This window comes from Rhineura floridana, chromosome 13, assembly GCF_030035675.1.
Source record: "Rhineura floridana isolate rRhiFlo1 chromosome 13, rRhiFlo1.hap2, whole genome shotgun sequence".
NCBI lineage: Eukaryota > Metazoa > Chordata > Lepidosauria > Squamata > Rhineuridae > Rhineura > Rhineura floridana.
Window position 1 is genome coordinate 21,157,828 of NC_084492.1, and position 19,923 is coordinate 21,177,750.

Below are 19,923 nucleotides of genomic sequence, written 5' to 3' on the forward strand. Positions count from 1 at the left end.
TGTTTTCACACTGTTGGCATCTGTCACTGTATGTTTTACTCCTTTAAATGTCTTTTTTTAATCTACTGTATTATGTAAAAAGACTTAATGCACAAATTCTTTGCAAACTGCAATAGGATTACTCCAAGAAACTGCCCTGTCAGAACACCTTCTTCAGTCCTACACAAACTCCAGGATGGAAGGGAAGAAATACAATTATCAGTGCATCTGATCTTCCTAGAATCTGCAAGGGGAGTAAAGTGTTTCTTAGTCTGTGCCTTGAAGGTATTTATAAACAGCAACTGGAAGGCAAGCAGAATTGCTAGGTCTTCATCTGGAGATGATGCCTTTCCCTTTAAAACCTTCAAGACATGGAAAGAGAATGCAGTTACAGCACCACTGGCCACCATCTCTCCTACCTAGTCTTCCTTGCTCACAGACCCTGGATTAATTTCAGGCAAGTTCCTTGGAAATTAGTCTTACTTTTACAGGTAAAGAGAATTCTTGTGTTCCGGCACATAAGCCAATAACGCATAATTCGAAATTACAACACTGGCAAGCGCGTATGGTCTAGCAGCTACTTACAAATGTAGAATACATTCTATAACTCCATGATGGGACAGCGACTGATCACTAATGATCAGGTGTACCAGTTGCTGTACCTGTGCAAGACCACTATACTGTAACCATGTAGATTACATCCTTCGTATTTATCAGCCTATCTGCCAACCCATCCTTGTGTGTCACAGGGCAGCCTGAGATATAGCCATTGCTCCTCTGAGGCAGGCTTATTTGCAAGGGTAGATTACAAGAGCACTGTAGATACAATCATTTGTAATAACAAACAAAGTGTTATTACATGTACCTGAAATGTTAGTTAGCAGGCTTCAAGCTGCTGCATGAACACAAGAAAACAAAGTATCTATTAAACCTCTTATTGTTTGAACTTAAAAGCCTTAATTTTATTCCAAGGCACATATTTTTAAAGCCTTTCTTTAAGATAAAGAGATTAGATGGAGTTGTCATGTAGGAAGAAATCTTAATTTACAAGGAACAAGCTGTTTTTCTCTCGTTTTCTTACTTTATAGCTTTTCCTCCTCTAGCACGTTGAAGAAAACAGCTCTGTGCCCACACAAATTTGAAGCCCATACTTATTTTTTTCTTTTTTATACAAGAACACCTAGGGCAGCAAGGTAAGATGCATATACAGTGTTTCACCAGATTTCATGTGGGGGCCAGATAAGCTGGAAAACAGTAATGAACCATATTTGCTCCCATTTATTGTCTCTCTCACTGCACTCAAGAGTTTTCAGCCAACAGCCAGTCGACCCAAGCTAAGTTCTACCAACATTAAGCTGTAGAACTTAGAAATGCTTCAAAATAGCTCACCAATAGGAGAGGAACCCCAACTCTATTATGCTTTGCAAACAGATGGTCCAAGGTTGAGTTCTTGATACCACCAGTTAAAAGAATCAGGCAGCAGGCAATTTGAAATACCTCGGCTTCAGATTCTAGAAAGCCACTGCCTGTCAAAATAGACCTGGAATAGAAAACATATGACTACAACTGCCATCATCCCTAACTATTGCCCATGTTGGCCAAAACATGTGAAGAACACCAGGCTGGAAAAAGCTGGATGACAATAACGGATAAATTGCCTTACCAGGCAGAAGGTAGGCTCCGTGTTTAAGAGATAAACCATTTCCTTTTCTTTAGTTGATGGCCACACCAACATAACAAGACTAAGTGCCCTCAACACTCATCGCTCCTGTTTTAAGGATCTTCCTGTTTCACTTACTCAAGTTCTAAGGGCAAGGCGCTGTCCGACTAGAGAGCTTTGAGGCTCCTGATGTGAAGAGGTACGAATGCCCAAGACGGGCAGCCCAAAGCGCTACTTTGGGCGGACAGAAGTACTAGAGAGGCTCACTACGAAAGCCCCCTACCCCCAAGCTGACCGCCAGGCCAGGGGGAAGGAGAAACATCTGCAAAACAGGCCTTGTATAGGGAGCAAGTAGGAGAGAAGTGCAGGCCCCTCTCGGTCTAATGCGCCCAAAAGCCCCCCAGGCAAGGCCCGCCGAAATTACGCTGGGCAATCAGCGTTGCACGAACACCGTGTCGAGCTCAGTGACTTCTGGAGCCGAGTCACCCCACACTGACTCACCTCGGCCCGCGGCGGGGTGGGCGCCGGGTCCAGCCCAAGCCCAAAGAGGGGGTTTTGGCCTGGCGCTCGCGTCATCGCGTCATCAGTGCGCGCTCACAAACACAACACATGGTGCGCGGCCGCTTTACCCGCCTGTGATTGGTAGAGGCGAGTCATGGGCGGGCCTATCGTGGTACTTAACGTAGAGGTAAGGGAGAGGGGGCTCTGGTTGCTAGAGAAACGGAGGAGAGGCCAGGAAGATAACGGGTTCCGAGAGTAGAGCTGGAACACTTTATAGACTCGCCAGGGAGGGAGGTGTTGGCTGTTGCTCTCCTTGGTCTCTGCGTTTATAATTGTTTCGGTTTTTTGCTTGCGTTTCTACGAATAAATTGTACGTGTGTGCTTCTTTTAATATAGGTGTGTTTGTTTAACACATTTTTAAATCTCGTCTATCTAGCGGTAACAGATTTTTAAAAAACAACCACCACCCTGTTTTAAGTCCTTTTAGATTTGCATACAAGGTATGCAGCAAAGGCAGGACACAGAAATAATAAAGATAACAAAAATCATTGTTCTCATTCTGTGACGTTTAAAAAATACCCGCATTTAAAAGTGGGTGAATAATGAGCAATAACAGCTGGACCCCCATTTTGCTGCCTGGACCTGCATTTGGAGCCCCCTCATCAAGGGGCATAGCAGGCACCCAAGATGTGCCAAGGTAATTTGGCGCTGGAGGCAGAAAATCTCACATTCTCCCCTTCCCTGACAGTAAAAATACATTAATAATACATGCCAGTAACTTAACAATTAGCTGCTCTTTCATGACACCCAAAGTCTGCTGCTTGAGGCTGCTTAAAAAGTAAAATAACATGGAAAGTAAAGCATAAGCATGCTGCAGATAACTATTTAAGGATTAATCACAAAATAAAGACAGCTTTAAGGCTCCAGTCCTACGCATGCTTACCTGAGAGTAAGTCCCTTTGAATGTGGCTTATGTCTTAAGTAGACATGTATAGGACTGTACAGAAAACAATAAAATGACAGACAGGATCCTTACAACCTTACAACAACATTCAACACAAGAGGATGCAACAGATGGTTTTGTTTAAACGAGCCCTTTTAGAAACTATTTTTTTGTCATGCAATGTCTACTGCTGTTTTAAATGTTGGTGGTGTTTTAAATGTTTCAAGTTTTGGCTGTATTGGTTTTATTCTCAACTCGACCCTATCGCTTTGCTTACCATCTAACCTGATGAAGAGTCCTGGAGAACATGAAAACTTGCACTTTATTTTGTAATATTTTGGTTGGTTATTACCCTAGTATGGATTTTTTAATTTTTCTTATGGGCCATCATGACTACCTTTACTTTTAGATAAGAACAAGTGTGACCTACAACAAAATGTTATGGTGTAATCTCGCCTCCTAGCAGGAGTGCTCCTTATCAGGGTTCCTGTCAGATAACCATGCCCTTCTACAGGAGACTATTCAGAGCTCAAGCAGGGTATTCCATCTCCATGGAGCACCAGGTTTCTGGGTCACTCTTCCAATTAACACTCAATATTCTGTGGTGCTATCCTCACTAGATTATGGGGGGGTTCTCCTTAATGTTTTACACTCCTGTAAATTTCAGAGGGATGCCAGTACCCCCTCCTTTTTTCTCAGTTCAGAAATGGAACTGTTTCAGCTTCATTTCTGAATTAGCATTTACCAGTTTGCTATTGAAGGGAACAGTAAGAATAAACAGAAGCCACCACTGTAATTCAGATGCTAGCATGGCAAGGTTAAGCAACTAATAAATACATGAGGCTGGGTAAAAAAGCAAACCAGACTGCCTCTTGGGTTGCTCATTCTAGGACAGTTATCTCCTTAAAGTTTGCTCCCAGAGTTGCAATTTTCTTACTCCTTGCTTTAAATTAGTACAGTTTAATGGGGCTACTTCAGAGTAAGAGGATTGCAGCTTTATGACTGAATTAACAAAGACGAAATTAGAACAGCATGGCACAATGTGCCTAAATCAGATATGAGGCTGACTGAAAGGCCTTGATGCACAAGCAATAAAGTTTTGCCCTAAGTGCATTTACTTTTTGCAGTAACGAGATCTGTATGAAATGGCAAGGGTGGGTGGGTGACACTCTTGCTGAGATAGTCATGCTGCTGTTAATGAACATTTGCACCCACAAACATGCATGTATACCCTCTAAGAGTTTACTGATGAAAATGGAAATCCTCTTTTGTTATTGTAGCAGTCCCACACCATTGTCAGTTCTGAGTGCCACCTTTCAGTACTATGCAAGGCTGAAAGTTTTGCTTTGCCTGCTGTTATGTTGCATTCGTTTGGAATAGCCTCTCCTCCACTGGTTTAAAAGCAAAGTGTTTCTTCTTTCATATAAAATTATATTAGAAAAATGGTTTTGTCCTAATATGTAATCACTAGTTCAAAATGTGGATAAAAAGGTTCTGCCGGACAAGAAAAAAAATGTAATCCAGCTGCTCACTTTTTGGATAGGCTATGGCACTTTATGTATTGTAATGTATGCTACACGTACACCAGTCTCCAAGCGATGAGAGATTCCAGGGTTCCCAGCACAAATATTTGGTTTTCTTGAAAGGTTTTCTGTGATAAAACTTTATTTAAACATATACAGGCTGAACATAAGATCCACAGTTCACCACATTAACACTCCAAGCAATCTTGCTTCCATATCAGGTTTCCAGGGGGGCCACCAAAGCCATTGCTTTGGATTCTTTGAGAAAGGAAGTCAGGCTTCTGTGTTCATTCCAGTTTCAACCCATTTATTTTGTTCTCTTGCACACACCTTGACACCTTGACGACATCATCTCCACCCAAGGAAGGGAAGGGAAGGCATGTTCCTTTCTGCTCATCTTCCAAAAGAATCTGTAGCTGGTTAGTTTCTGTAGCAACCCATTGCCCTAGGTTACATTATAAAGCAGTTATTTAACAGATCCGGCTAGGCTATTTACTTAATTGCCTGGCAGTTGTGCCTTGGAGGAGTGTCAGGGTTGAGGCCCACTGAAAAAACCTTGCCCAAGGGCCTGTCCCACAAACCTGGAACTAGCACTGGAGACAGTGAAGACAAACCATACATTTATCAAATCCATTGGAGTAAATGAGATTGGGTCACTTGTGTTCAAGATGTTAGTATTGGAGTTGAATGTGGGCAGTGTAGTGAAAGCGGGAAGCTCTTCCCCGTCTGCTCTCACTGTCCTAGGAGTCAATCCCCAGCCTTGGGCAATTGATCCCAGCAAATCCTGGTTTGCCAAGGTTGTGCACATCAACACCAACCCTGCAAGGTAGTACTGCCACCACCCTTCAACTGGTTAGCTACTCTGGGGCGAAGGGAACCCCAGAGCTCACTTAAACACCTGAGCCTCTCAGGACCAGAGTCTAGATACACTCCTGGCCCCTTCTGAAGTCTTAGGTAAAAACGTTTCTCTGTTACACTGTAGTTGTGGTCAAATGGCAAGGACTGAATTTAGGAACTGACCCCTTTTTCTGGAATAAACAGACGTTGGTTTAAAGTAACTAAAGTTTATTAAAAAGAAAATAAGAAAAGCATTAAAAGGTTACAAAAAGCAAAAAGGTACACACAAATAATTTGTAGCAGCAAATTGAATCCTAAAACCATACACCCAAACAGGTAAAGTATTTAGTAGAAAAGATAAAGGAAAGTTTCTTGGCACAAATCAAAATAACAAAGCTGTTTGCCTAGCTATACTTACAAGAGCATAGGATCTCTCAATGAATAGTCTTCTTCCCCTCAGGGAGTTGTAAGTCAAGATGTAAATGGAACCACAACAGAACATCACCATAGGCAAGGTGGTGCTCCAAAATGGAACACAAACCCAGAGTTCTGAGCCTCCTCTTATGGAGGAAAATTCCCTCCCAGCCAGAGACAATTAACCAATTAACATTTTCATCAGAGGGATGAAAAAACAATGTTCCCACAGCACCTGGCGCCTCCTCTTGGTTTCCCATAACAAAGCAAGGAGTTTTACGGCCTTGACGGAACCAGGCCCCTTCCACTGATAAGAAGGTGCAAAATTACTGTAAGCTGGTACAGCTGTGTTATAAAAATTACCAAGTCACAGCGATGAAAGAACATCAAAGATTTAACTGCTTGCTAGCAAGCTAACAAGGAAGATGTCAAGGGGAAGAATTCCCCATAAGGCTTTGGGAGTTAGCCATTTTAACTGCAGGCCAGGGTAAGGCTGGCAAGCTGGCATGACAGGCAGAACTGTAGCAGAATCCCTGGTGAAGGAGCACATTTTCCCATAGATACAATCATACAGAGACTCTGGCTTTAAGAAAACAATTCATTGGCATTTATTAAAGGAAATACATGTTGATAGGAAAGATCCCTAGTTTTGGCCAAGGTGACAATGTAACAAGGAATGCTTGTTCCTGCATCTAAATAGGAGATCCAAAAGATCTCTCCAAGGGAGGGATGGAAGAGAGAGAGGAAGTAGGAAGTGAAATCAGCAACCCTACGATTATAATTGTAGCACTGGAAGGTAGATCCACACAAGTTAGAAGAAAAAGGACAGTATAGGAAGCATGGGGGTTCCTCTCTCTGTCTACTCTTACCAATGCAGACACATCAGCCTTCAGTGCAAGCTGAGTTGCACCTGTTAGGTCCAAACCCAACAAGTGAGCCGCCCTGTCAACCCCAACTCGCTTACACCTGGGAAAAGTGCGGAGCTGAGTGCAAATGAACCCACTATCAGAGATCAAATAAAGACAAGACAATTCCTTTGCAAAGGGGACCCAATACTTACAAGCCAAAGCAGGTCAGCATGGGAACCTCGTTTATTGGTGTCTTAGGGTTTATATAGGCTCACCCCGAAGTTTACAATATCGGGCTCACGTCATAAAATACAAAAGAAGCAATTGCTAGATATTATGGCCTCAAGGCATATGTAAGGAGGTAAAGGGGTACCGGGTAAAGGACAAAGTGGAAACATTGAGACTATCTTTCAGACTCTATGTCTGCATACTTCGCATGTCCTTGAGATAAGCACTATGCAGCAAACAGACAAAAGCAACTATAGAGGGGAGGCCCAGCTGCAACTGAGCGCCCTGTAAACTGGAGACAGACATGAAATTACTACGCTTGCATATCAAAGGGTTTTACAAGTCAAGGTTTGTGGGGCAGCGGAACAACTTTTTAACATTTCTATGCGAGGCACATTTGTAACAATAAGCAAGGTTATAGGCATAGATGTGAGACAAGAAATACATAATAGGGAAGTTTCCAGCTTAAACCAGCTTTTATTATTCGAGCCACTGGAATGTAGGTAAGGGTCAGGTCACCAGGAAATAAACCGACATTTTTATATCAAAAGTCAAGTAAAGGCCACTTTGGTTCTGTTTCCCATGATACCCAAGCTGGTTCTTGTAAAGCAAGTGAATTATAGTTCTACTGGCAACTGGGTTTCGAGTCCAATCCTAACACACCCTAGCACCTTCAACACAAGAAGTCCCTAGATGGAGGTGGATTCAGACTGACTCACCCACAACCTTTTGCTCATTTTACGTGCTGTTGTCTTATGTGAGATAATAATCACCGTTTGTGCTAAGGCAACCAATCTAGAAATCATCATCCAAGTCATTGTATCAAATCCATTATATCAAGAAACTGTATCAAATCCATTCATAAACTCCAGGTCAGCAGCTCTACCAGCCTTGAAATATTTGTTGTTGTTGTTTTGTTTTGAGTGTAGACTTTCAAATCAGAAAGGAACTACCTATGGAGAAAGGAATGTTCTCTCTGATTTCTCTGAATTGTCATTTCTAAAACGCAATTAGTATTCATCAGTTCTTTTACATAGAGACCATCCTGTTTGTTCTTTCGAAACTGCAAACAGCCACTGACATCATGTTGTGTGTCTAGACAAGATGTGGAGACAAGAGTTGGCTGCGCTCCTGGATTAAGCCTCCATGTGTGAAAATTCCCTTTTGACTTAAAAGCAAGCATATCCATCCTCCTCAGTTCTTCAGGTGCTTCTCTTATTGAAGTTGCTTGTTTTCTTGTGGAAAAATAGCCTCTTTTGTGGTGTCACTAGAAAAATAATGCTGTTAGCAAACCCCAACATTCTCCTGAAAATTAATACAATCTAGTTCATTAACCCATTGATATTAGGCCACCTAAATATTGTGTGGTAATGCTTCTATGTGCTGCAAAGAGCTTTTCTTGTATGCGTTTATAAAGTGATTAGGTCCAAAACCTGTATAATAAACAAATATTGTCTGGATATTTTTGATGTTTTGCAGACTCTAATTTGGAAAATCAGTTGCCCTGCTCAGATCTATTGCAAGAGAGAAGAGTGTAGGATGATCCAAAACTCATTATTGCAGGTAAACTATTATTATATTTTTATACAGGAGCTATGTAGTTCTATTACACTCAGGTAATACTGGAAATATTTATAATAATGGCCTCAATGTGCATGTATTTTAATAGGCTAAGTTCCACTCAGGTCACTTCCAGAGGACCTGTTTATTGAGCATTCATCCTGATTCCCTTGCACAAAATATGCAGGGGGTTAAACAAGGCTGCGTCAAGCAAATGTTATCCCAAACTTTCCAATGCATTTTCCTATCACTTGGCTCTGCAGGAGGCTTTCCATCACTTGCCATCTGATCTTTTAACTGGAGATGCCAGCTGGGCCTTCTGCATGCAAAGCAGGAACCTTTTCCCTGAACTCTGGACCCTCTCCACTAAAGTATGCCATAATAAACCAGAGCATGGAACACTTTAAAAGAAGTGATAAAACCTACTTGAGCAATGTTCCTTTACAAACATGCGCTCAGTTAACTAGCAGCTGGTGTCATGTAGTGGGTAAGAGTGTGAGCTGTTTGCTGGAAAGACACCCCTTGCCTCAATCTTAGGCTGCATTCATACTGTACATTTATTCCACTATGATTTAAACAGTCATGACTTCCCCCAAAGAATCCTGGGAAGTGTAGTTTGTGAAGGGTGCTGAGAGCTGTTAGGAGACTCCTAATCTCCTCGCAGAGCTACAACTCTCAGAGTCCCCTGAGAAGAGGGATTGATTGTTAAACCACTCAGGGAATTGTAGCTCTCTGAGGAAAATAGGAGCCTCGTAACAACTCTCATCTGTTTTGAACTGACTTCCACAGCAAGCTGTAGTAGTAGAGAAAACCACTGTGGAGTACCAGTTAGGAATGGAGAAACCCAGGTTCAAACTCCAACAGCTGAGAAACTCACTAAGAAGCCGTAGACCAGTTACTTTCAGCCCAATCTGTCTCACACTGTTGTGATAATAAAGAAGGGGTGTGAGAGGACAGAACTGTGCATACTTTGAAGGAAAGGTAGAATACAAATCTTTCAAGTAATGTGACAATAACAATGTATTTATTTATTTCAAATAGAATGTACACTCTCAAGATGAATCTGGTCGCACTTAAAGTGGATGCATCACAAACACACGCAGCTGTGTTTACCAGTATCCAGATATGCAGTTATGGGAAGGTGTCAAACAAGAAGCAATACACAGGCATTTTGTGTCACGCTGTGCACATTCACATATATGCATGTACAGTAAGATCAGGATGCATCCACCCTCACTCAGAGATAATGTGTCAATAACAATTTATGTTAAAAAAAATAGAATGTTTGTCCTGTACATACTCTCAGGATGAATCTGATTGCACTTAAAGTAGGTGCATTGCAAACACAAGCAGCAACATTTACTCTCTGGGCATGCAGTTATGGGAAGGTGTCAAAAAAGAAGCAATACACAGGCATTTTGTGTCCAGCTGTGCACATTTACATACATGCATGTACAGCAGGGTCAGACTCAGGATGCTTCCACCGTCACTCAAAGGTTTACCTTCTAGGAACTGAGGGCTGGATGGGGGGAGCACTGGAAAAGGAGACTGAAACCTGGAGAATGCCATTACAAATGTTTTAAAGGGCATTCCACACCACCACCAGCCAATCATCTAAAGACAAAATAGGAATCATATTTTACCAGGGACTAGAATCCCAAATAGGACTGCCCTCGGTTTAAAAAGGGGGGGCAGATGACGCATATGCAAATCTACCCCTTCCTGAGGTTTTTCCAGGATTACTACTTGACATGATTGGTAGAGGTACATATAGTGTTGAAAACAAAAACAAAAAAAACTCATTATTTACAAAACTGAAATGCCAGAAATAATGATGATTGTGGGACATACGGCAGGGTGACCATAACATCCCATTTATCTTTCTCCCCAGTGTCCTGAGAAAGAAGTTTATTTTCTATGTGCCTGATACATTGAGGCAACACTTCCAGGGACTTCACAGGAAACTAATTGCAGGAAGTCCTAGCCCTTGGAGAATGAATTACCTAGTAACCATTAGCAGGACAACACAGAGTAGGGCTCTCCTTGGCTCAGGAGACTGGTAAAGTCTGTAGAGGCAATTCAAATAATACCTAGGTTGGCAATGGCTAAGCAACCACCCCATCTTCTAACAACACCTTTCCAAATCTTGGACTCGTAAGTCAGGCTGTCAAAAAAGAAAGGTAGTCAGAGACTATGGAAACTGCTCTCAAGGCTTGGCTGCTTTTGCTGGGGTCTTCTAGCTGTTCTGTGACATCGTAAACTAAGGTATAAGTGATCATCTACCAGATGCCTCACCTTTAACGACAGGTTATTAACTATTATTAACATTAACTATGGTTTGTTTTGGGGGGGTTTTTTAACATATTTTTATTGTAACTTTGAAATACAGAAAATACTTATACAAATACATATGAGGAGAAAGGGGAAGGAGTAAAAAATTAAATAAAGTAAAAATAACACACACACAAATAAGGAGGTGTATATAGATTCGTGATACAGAAAAAGCTACATTCCCAGGTGTTACACACATGGAAAACAAGAGTAGGAGCTATAAACGTAGTTCTTCTATAAATTTGTAAAGTTTTTAAGAACATCAGAAAAAGTTAACCCAACACATAAAGAGGCATGAGTTAATGGTGGGCTCTAATCACATTCCTTTTGGGCCAATCAACTATGGATAATGTTAACCATGGTTTAGTGTTATGTGTGAACCAGGCCCTATCTATTTGCATGTCGATCTCAGAGCACTGAGAGAACCATAGCCCTTTAAGCCAACAGGAGCTATCGTTCCCACAGTGCAGCCTTGTAAGGCTCAGTAATATTCCAGCATAATCTTAAGAGGACACTGTCATAGGAATGGTCTTGGCCCTCACAGCCTCACTCCACGTGTGTCTGCTGCTGTCACACAGCTGCCCAGAATAGTGTCACCATCTGGTGCCCAGCTTCCTAACAATGGCTCCAGTGCGGCATTTCCCGGCATTTCCCTGCCTCTCCCCACCCACACACCCACCCACAATTACAAAGAGTGAATTTAAACATCACCTCCTTTTAAGTCTCCCTTCTTTTATCCTTTCCCCCATCAGCCCCACCCTCCCAATTCAGGGAGGTTTGTCCCTTAGCAAAGAGGGAGAGGAGGGAATGGGGATAATGTCTGCAAAGCTTTTAATCTTCTGCCCAAAGAACAGCAGAGAGAGACCAAATTAGGATTGACTCCAATTAATTTGCCTTGATGGGCAAAATCTGGAGCATAGCCATTTCTAGGAATTAAGAACAAAGACAGGGAGGCTAAAGTAGGTTACTGGAGAGAGTTTTGTTTTGGGCAAGTGGGCGTTTGCTATCTACAGGATGCTCTAGAGGTGCTAATTTTGTCTGATAGATGAGTCAATCACCCACCAAGTCAAACTGGCTTGGAGATGGCTGGGCCAAGTCTTACCTGACTGGGAGCTGGGAGGAACCACACTGATGTCTCTGCTGGGTGAATTCAAGGGTATGTGTGTGAAAGGTTATATGGGTAACCAACGATGGCCGAGAATGAAAGATAAATCCAGAGGGGGGGGTCCTCCTAAGCTTGAGTCTCTCTGTCTATATTGTTTTTGCTGCCCTCTTAGCCCAATTGCCCCCCGCACACACACACACATTGTTTTCCACCTCCAAATGGTGTCTAGAAGGATAATTTCAGATGGAGGATCTTCTAAGTCTGGGGTCGCAAACTGTGGTCCATGGACCATTAAATATTCATATTGAATTTTAATTGTATTTTTTATTGTTTCTTTTATTTCTTACCTTGTATTTTATAGTATTACAATCTGAATTCTATGGAATGCAAATTGCCATACTATAAAATATAAATGCAATGTAAGATGTAAGAGCAGCAATACAAATACAATTTAAAAAATCATACAGCATCTAGTGCAGCCCATTACAATTGCTACAATGGGCAGAGAAATAATTAAGTGGTCTGCCAAGATCATCAACGATTTTCAAGTGGTCCGTGGAGGGGGGAGTAGGGGGGGCTCTGTTTTAAGTGTCAGCAAAAAAAGAGGAGGAGGTAAGGATAATGTCTCCCACAAGCCACCAGGGGGCTGTGCAGATCCGTGCTAGTCCAAATGGTTGATCAGGCGATATGAGGATGAGTGGAAATGGCACCATCCAAAAGAAAAGCACAAATGCAAAATTCTGCTTGGCCACCACAACAGCTTTGCCCTAAAGCTGCCTCATGTGCTAATTCTGTTAGTCCATGGATCATGTCCACACCATACATTTAAGCAACTATTTTACCACTTTTAACAGTCACAGAGAATGCTGGGTAGTTTGTTGATGGTGCTGGGAATTATAGCTCTGTGAGGTCAGCATCCTTAACAAACTACAGTTCCCAAGTTTCTTGGGGGGGGTGAATGCCATGACTGTTAAAGTGGTATAAGAGTGCTTTTAAATGTATCATGTGGATGTGACCATTGTAAACTGTCCTGTCCTGACCACAAGTGGGAGGTAGCATGAGAGGTAGCTAAGACTGGCATAATCCAGAGGTGGGTAGACTCCAGGCAGGTCAAATCTACTTTTATTTCAAGATCAAGGGAAAGGGTATGGCTATCATACTTTTAGTTACTTTCGGCTTTAAATTAGGCTTGTGATCATTTGGTCCCCCATCAGATACTAGAAAGGCCATAGCTCAGTGGCAGAGCACACACTTCGCCTAGAGAAGCCCTGAGGTTCAGTTCCTGGCATCTCTAGGCATGGCTGGGAAAAACCTCCCATCTGAAACCCTGGAGAGTCCCTACCAGAACTGAGTAAGATGGGCCAATGGTATGACTTGGTATAAGGCAACTTCCTGTGTTCCTACTTTCAGTGGCGGCTGGTGGCTCTATGTCAGTGGAATTCGCTCTGGGTTTTCGTCTGAGCTTTCAAGGAGCCATCCAAGGTGGATTCCACTGCCCCACTGACATGGCGCCACCAGCCACTACTGCCTACTTTGGGTGGTAGCCCAGGTATGGGGAAGCTTTGGCTCTCCAAATGTTGCTGAACCACAATTCCCATCATCCCTGGCCATTTGCCATACTTGCTAAGGCTGATGGGAGATAGAATTAAAGATAGAATTAAAGAACAGAAGTGTCTCTGTGCACATTCTGAGCCTAAGGATTTGTTTTCGGTACCAGAACTGAACTGAGCTCATAGTACTTTCACACAAAGTCCACTCCTGTTTAACCCTAACCCCAAGCTTTCTTCATTTCAGCAACCTAATTTAGGTAGGAGAGTCATGTTGTCAAGAACAATTTTGTTAATAGCAATTGGGAGTCAGAAACCACTTTACACTTTTTGTTTTTAAGCTTTTTATTTTAGTTTTTACTTTTTTAGTCCCTTTAGTACCGTGTGTGTGTGTGTGTGTGTGTGTGTATGCATATAATTTTATGTATTTTAATTGTATTTTAAGTATTTTTTACTTTAATGTTCTTGGGTTTTTTATTGTGTACATTTTTATTATGTATGAGTGCAATTTTATTGTAAGCCGCCCTGAGTTCCCTATTATAGGGTAGAAGGGCAGGATAGAAATATTAAATAAATAAATAAATAAATAAATTGTCAGTGGAACCTGATGTATCTTCTGCTCACTCCTGGAACAGTCAGTTCAGTAATACAGGAGAGGGAAACTTTTGCCCCTCCAGATGTTGCTGGACTAGAACTCCCATCAGCCCTAGCAAGCATGACCAGTGACCAGGGAGGATGGGAGTGGTAGTTCAGTAACATCTGGAGGACCAAGGGTTCCCCACACCAGCAGTAACAGGTAAGGCCCAAGTCACAGGACCTTGGACAGCTCCAAGTTAGAAACTTGCTCTAGAAAGGTCTGGGGCTTTATTCATTCATTATTCGTTGTTGTTTTTAAAATCATATATCCCACCCTTCCAGTGCATTTGCATTACTTAGGGAGGTTTATAGCAATTAAAAATGAAACAATTCCATAAAAGACATAAAACAGCAGCTAAGAAACGGAAACAAGGTCAGCAGATAGAAAGATTCTAAAAATAAGGGTCTACCTCACAAAAATAATCCACCTGCCAAAACAAATGTCATTTAATGATTTATTTGATTAGTTTATAGACCACCCTTCATCCAGTTAGGAACACAAGGTAGTTCATAATACAACAAAACAATTTTAAAAACTACCCATAAAACATTAAATAAAACTCAGAGTTTACAACTTTTCATATTGATCCAACTTCACTTCTGGCAGAACCCAGGGACCCCCCTGGTTTATTGACTAGCCTCTTAGGCTAGTTCTCAGAGGTGGTCACCTGTATCTGGACTGCACTGTAGCACACTGAAGGGGGGGCTCGTGTGATTTAATGCTCCTCCATACAAAAAGCAAGTTGTTATTATTCTTCGTATATATTTTGGCCACCCTTCACCAATAGGTCCCAAGGTGGGTTACAAAATCTAAGATACAGTATTAGAAAGAATTAAAACACATTTCAATCACAAGACTAGGGTGGGTTCTGAAAACATACATCTCAGAAGCCAAATGCCAGGGTAGAGAGATGTGTCTTAACATTCGCTGAAAATTGTAGTGAAGGTGTTACAGTGAAATAAAATCAATTTAGTGCAAAATGAAACATATGCTTGATATTTGCAAAGGATGTAGACTCTGCTTATATGCTTGTTCAGCATTCGGAAATATTATCCCCAGCTTGTAGGACCAAAGGTCAAGGACAGAGGAACTTGAGAATAAGAACAAGGAAGTGGACCATGGAAAACAGATGTACGAAATTAAACAAAAATAGGAAAGCACCGAATGATTTATCCCTCATTAGCGATGCACTTTGATCCTATGATGCTTTAATAATATGACACATTAATAGCCTATAAATGTGATGGTTGTCAGTTTGAGGGCAGAGCCCACTTGATGGGGATCTCTCCCTTTGCAAAGGAATAAAGGCAAGCTTTTGCAATCTAAGGTCTCGTCTCTAATTCCTCATCGGCATTAATAGGAATTAGGGGCCATAACAGCCAGACTTCCACTAAGGTCTGGTCCTTGTGTAACAAAGGTGCCAGACAAACCTCTGTAGGGAGGGAATTCCACAACTTAGGGGCTGCCACAGATAATGTCCTCCCCTGGGCCACCATCCCCTGAACTTCTGAGGGTGGCAGAACTACGAAGAAGGCCTCCTCTGCTGATCTTAACACTTGAGAGGGTATGCAGGGAAGGAGACGGTCTCTGAGATATTTGGGGCATAAGTTGTTTAGCAACATGAACATCTTGAACTGGGCCCAGAAACAAACTGGCAACCAATGCAACAGTTTTAGAACAGGGGTTATATAGGTTCTAAAAGGAAACCCAGCCAGTAATCTGGCCGCTGCATTTTGGACCAGTTGGAGTTTCCGAGTCATCTTCAAGGGCAGCCCTACATAGAGTGCATTGCAATAATCCAATATGGAAGTTACCAGAGCATGGAGCACTGTTGTCAAGTCCAAAAGGGGCCACTGCTGGCAAACCGACACTCCTAGCCACCAACGCCATTGAGCTTCTAGTGACAATGCTGGATTGAGGATGATCCCCAAGCTATGAACCTGCTCCTTCCGGGGGGTGCAGTCCCATCCAGAACAGGCTGTGTTCCCGTCTCCTGGACTTGAGAACTTGGAACACATAACACTTCTGTCTTTTCAGGATTCAGCTTCAGTTTGTTAGCCCACATCCAGCCTGTGACGGTCTCCAGACTAAGTGTGTTAGGGTCATACCGTAGTGGGGTGGCTTTCCTCACTGACTGACTGACTATCTATCTATCTAATCTCCCATCCTTCCTCACAGCAGGAGCCCAGGGCAGCAAACAAAAGCACTAAAACACTTCATAACATCATAAAAACAGACTTTAAAAAACACTAAAACAAAACATCTTTAAAAATATTTTTTAAACGTTTTAAAACATATTTTTTTTAAAAAAGGTTTAAAAACATATTTAAAAGCATATTAAAAGACTAAGAAAGTTTTAACTGAAAAAGGGGGACCAAACAGACCTCGCAGGGTAAGATATACTACAATTTGGGTGCAGCCACTGAGAAGGCTGTCTCTCTCATCCCAGCTAATCATGCCGTAGCCCAGGATAGGACCTAAAGAAGGCTCCAGTGGATGTTAGGGGAGCAGGCAGGCTGGTAGGAAAAGATGGTCCCTCAGGGATATTGTGAAAGTTGGAAAAGTGAAACATAATGCCTATTGGTACATCGACCTCAACTGAATACTATGTTTACTTGAACTGTATATATTTATGTTTCTTGTTTGATTGTCTCAAATCAATAAAGTTTTTTTTTTAAATCAGGAAGAATATCCTGATGATACGAGCTGTTTTACAATGGAACAGGCTGCCTTGGAAGGTGGTAGACTCTCCTTCATTAGAGGCTTTTAAGTTATGATTCTAAGTATCTAAAGCTGCAATCCTCTGCAGACATAGTTGGGAGCAAGCCCTGATGAACACAGAAGTTCTTGATTCAGAGCATTCATAGGGGTTGACTGCCAGTCTCTTTCCCTCCTGTTTCCTCGCGTGTGAGCTGCCCTTTCACAGCATGTTTCAAGAACTGATTGCTTGCAGGCTATCTGAATGCCTGTGTCTTTGCTATAGCATCCTGCCTTAATGGATTCCCATCTTCTTCAGAACCTGTAGTTGGTATTCATTACGCCAGGTATGCATTTGTCTTTATTGTTTAATCAAGCACCATCCAGGGGCAGCCTGTATTATCCACACGTAGCAACAGCCTCTTTCCAACAGAGTTCCTCTTACCTCCTACACACAATGCATTCTCGGTATATCAATATAACCAAATGAAACAAAACAAGAACAGCTAACATGAAAGGGCTCTCAATTCACCTATGAATAGCGCTTGGGGATATGGAGTGCACAACCAAATAGGTCGATGAATGAGCAACAGAGAGTGCAGTTTGCACAGGTTCCAAAGAAGATTTGGTTTGTCTATTCTAGGCAAAAAGAAGAACAGTTAATTGACCTCTGTAGTTCTGTTCCTGGGATTTTGGATGGACAACAACAACAACAACAATAATCTTACATGCATCACCTATATTCTGTTCTCCAGGTCAGTAGAAATATATTTCAGGCCCATCAGCACTATTTGGTAATGCAGTATTATACTACTTTAAACAGTCATGGGTTCCTCAAAGAATCCTGGGAACTGTAGTTTAATAATGCTGAGAGTTGTTTGGAGACCCCCTGTTTTCCTCCCAGACCTACAATTCCCAGAGTTCCTGGGAAGAGGAATTGATTATTAAACCACACTGAAAATTGTGCCTCTGTGAGGGGTATAGAAGTCTCCTAACAACTCTTAGCACTCTTAACAAACTACACTTCCCAGGATTTGTTGGGGGAGGCCATGACTGATAAAGTGATGTAAGAGTGCTTTCAATGGATTCCAGAATGGAGAGCTCCCCCATCATCTGATACCGTGTCTCGAGAGTCTCCTAACAACTCTTAGCACCAGTAACAAACTACAGTCCCCAGGATTCTTTGGGGAAAGCCATGACTGTTTAAATTGGTATAATACTGCTTTAAATGTATAGTGTAGATGGGGTCCTGTGTCACAAAATGTATACCTTTTAGCTTTGGATACAGGTAGAATTGTCTGATAACCAGGCCTTTCATTTCACTCAGCACCATAAACATACCTGTCAGGTGTGTAAACTAGTAGTATTGTTGCATGCCACCCCAATCTCCGAGTGGTGAGAGATTTCCAGGGGTCCCTGCACTTGTCCAGGGTCTGGTTTCCTTGGAAAGAAGGTCAGTGGAGTCGGTGGTGTCTTTATGAAATATGGTTTATTTATTTACACACATTCCAACCTGAGCTTAGGATGGAGGGGTTCAAGGTATCAGTAGTCCAATATCCAGCTTTTCCATCAGGGTTACAGGAGGCACCCCAAAGCCATGGTGCAGAGAGCCAGCCTCTGTGCCTGCCTCCAGTTCCCAGCCTTTTCTTACTCTGCTCAAAACACAAGCTTCTCCTTGGCCTCAGGAAGGGGGGGGGCTCTCCTGAAGAGTTTCAAAAACAATAGGATCTCCCTGGCCCATTCACCAGTTAATGGGCACTTGATAGACCCATTAACCCACCTGGCCACTTTATTAGATTAACAAAATAAACTCATCTGACCAGCAGAGTAGGTTTCTCACCCCCAGGGTTCCATATCAGAGGCTGGCAAAGGACTCATAAAAATCATCTATCTCGACCCCAAACCCATAACAGTATTAATATTTTTTAGACCCAGGTACACAAACATTCTGTATTGCTATTCATTTCTGTAGGTTGGGTTTATATTTCCTTGTTCTTTCATCTCATTGTAAACCAGTAGTATCCAATTACAACTTCCAGAGGAGTAGCTGTGTTTGTTGCAATACATATTAACACATTTATTGTGGCATAAGCTTGATGAAATAGACCTTAAGGTTGTATCCAATGTAACACTACATTAAACTGAGGTTGTCATACTTTGGACACATCATGAGAAGACATGATTCACTAGAAAAGACAATAATGCTGGGAAAAACAGAAGGGAGTAGAAAAAGAGGAAGACCAAACAAGAGATGGATTGATTCCACAAAGGAAGCCACAGACCTGAACTTACAAGATCTGAACAGGGTGGTTTATAACAGATGCAATTGGAGGTCACTGATTCATAGGGTCACCATAAGTCGTAATTGACTTGAAGGCATATAACAACAACCAAGTTGTATACTTGTTCTGATGGCACAATGTTTTGTGCCAGCCTCCACCCAACCCCCCCAAGTGTCTGCCTGCCATCTGAGGCGGTCACCCCATTCTGCCTAATGTTAGGACTGGCTCTGGCATACTGAAAGAGTTTTTAAAACACAACAGCAGAAAAACTCTACAAATGTTTGACTCTATGAATAAACCTGCTGTTAATTCTTGTTAAGTGATCTAGAGAATGTGTCCTGGATAACTGATACATCTAGTAACTGCTCAGGCTGAGCTGGGTATCCTCTGTTGTTCACACATACTATCAGCCTGGCTTATCCTCTTAGCTGAATCCTGCAGAGATCCAGCACTAATTCACCCTTAAACACAGGATTGTTGAAACTAAATGAAGAATAGGCAGATTATCTGCCCAGCTGGCTGTTTTTAAATGCTGAGGGACCTTGTAGGGAACTGCTGAATGAGCGCATTTACAAGGGGCAGTCCTGTTCATATTTCCTCCCCGCTTGCTAGGCACGGGGTAATTTTGAAATCTGCATGCATTTACATCCATTAACACGTGTCTATACATCATGCTGGGTTTCTTCTGTAAGTGGCACAAGATGCTGACCTCAAGACTCATATTGTGTTAGTCAAATTGATGGATTCTTGATCCTGGCCTTTTCTGCTGCTTAGCAGATTTTATCACTCTTATTGTGGATTTTGGAACAGTAGACTTTGTGTGGCAAAAAA

The 19,923-nt window shown here is 42.1% G+C and overlaps 1 protein-coding gene across 4 annotated transcripts in view; it reads right to left on the bottom strand.

The window, feature by feature from the left end:
* The window catches only part of PSKH1 (protein serine kinase H1), a 75,328-nt gene extending 72,984 nt beyond the window's left edge, over positions 1-2,344 (bottom strand). Inside the window, exon 1 of one of the 4 annotated variants that reach the window (XM_061594071.1) lies at positions 2,141-2,344. The gene's annotated coding sequence lies outside the window, so the exon portion shown is untranslated. The other 3 variants (XM_061594068.1, XM_061594069.1, XM_061594070.1) reach the window with 3 other exon arrangements.
* Between the last annotated feature and the right edge of the window lie 17,579 nt (positions 2,345-19,923).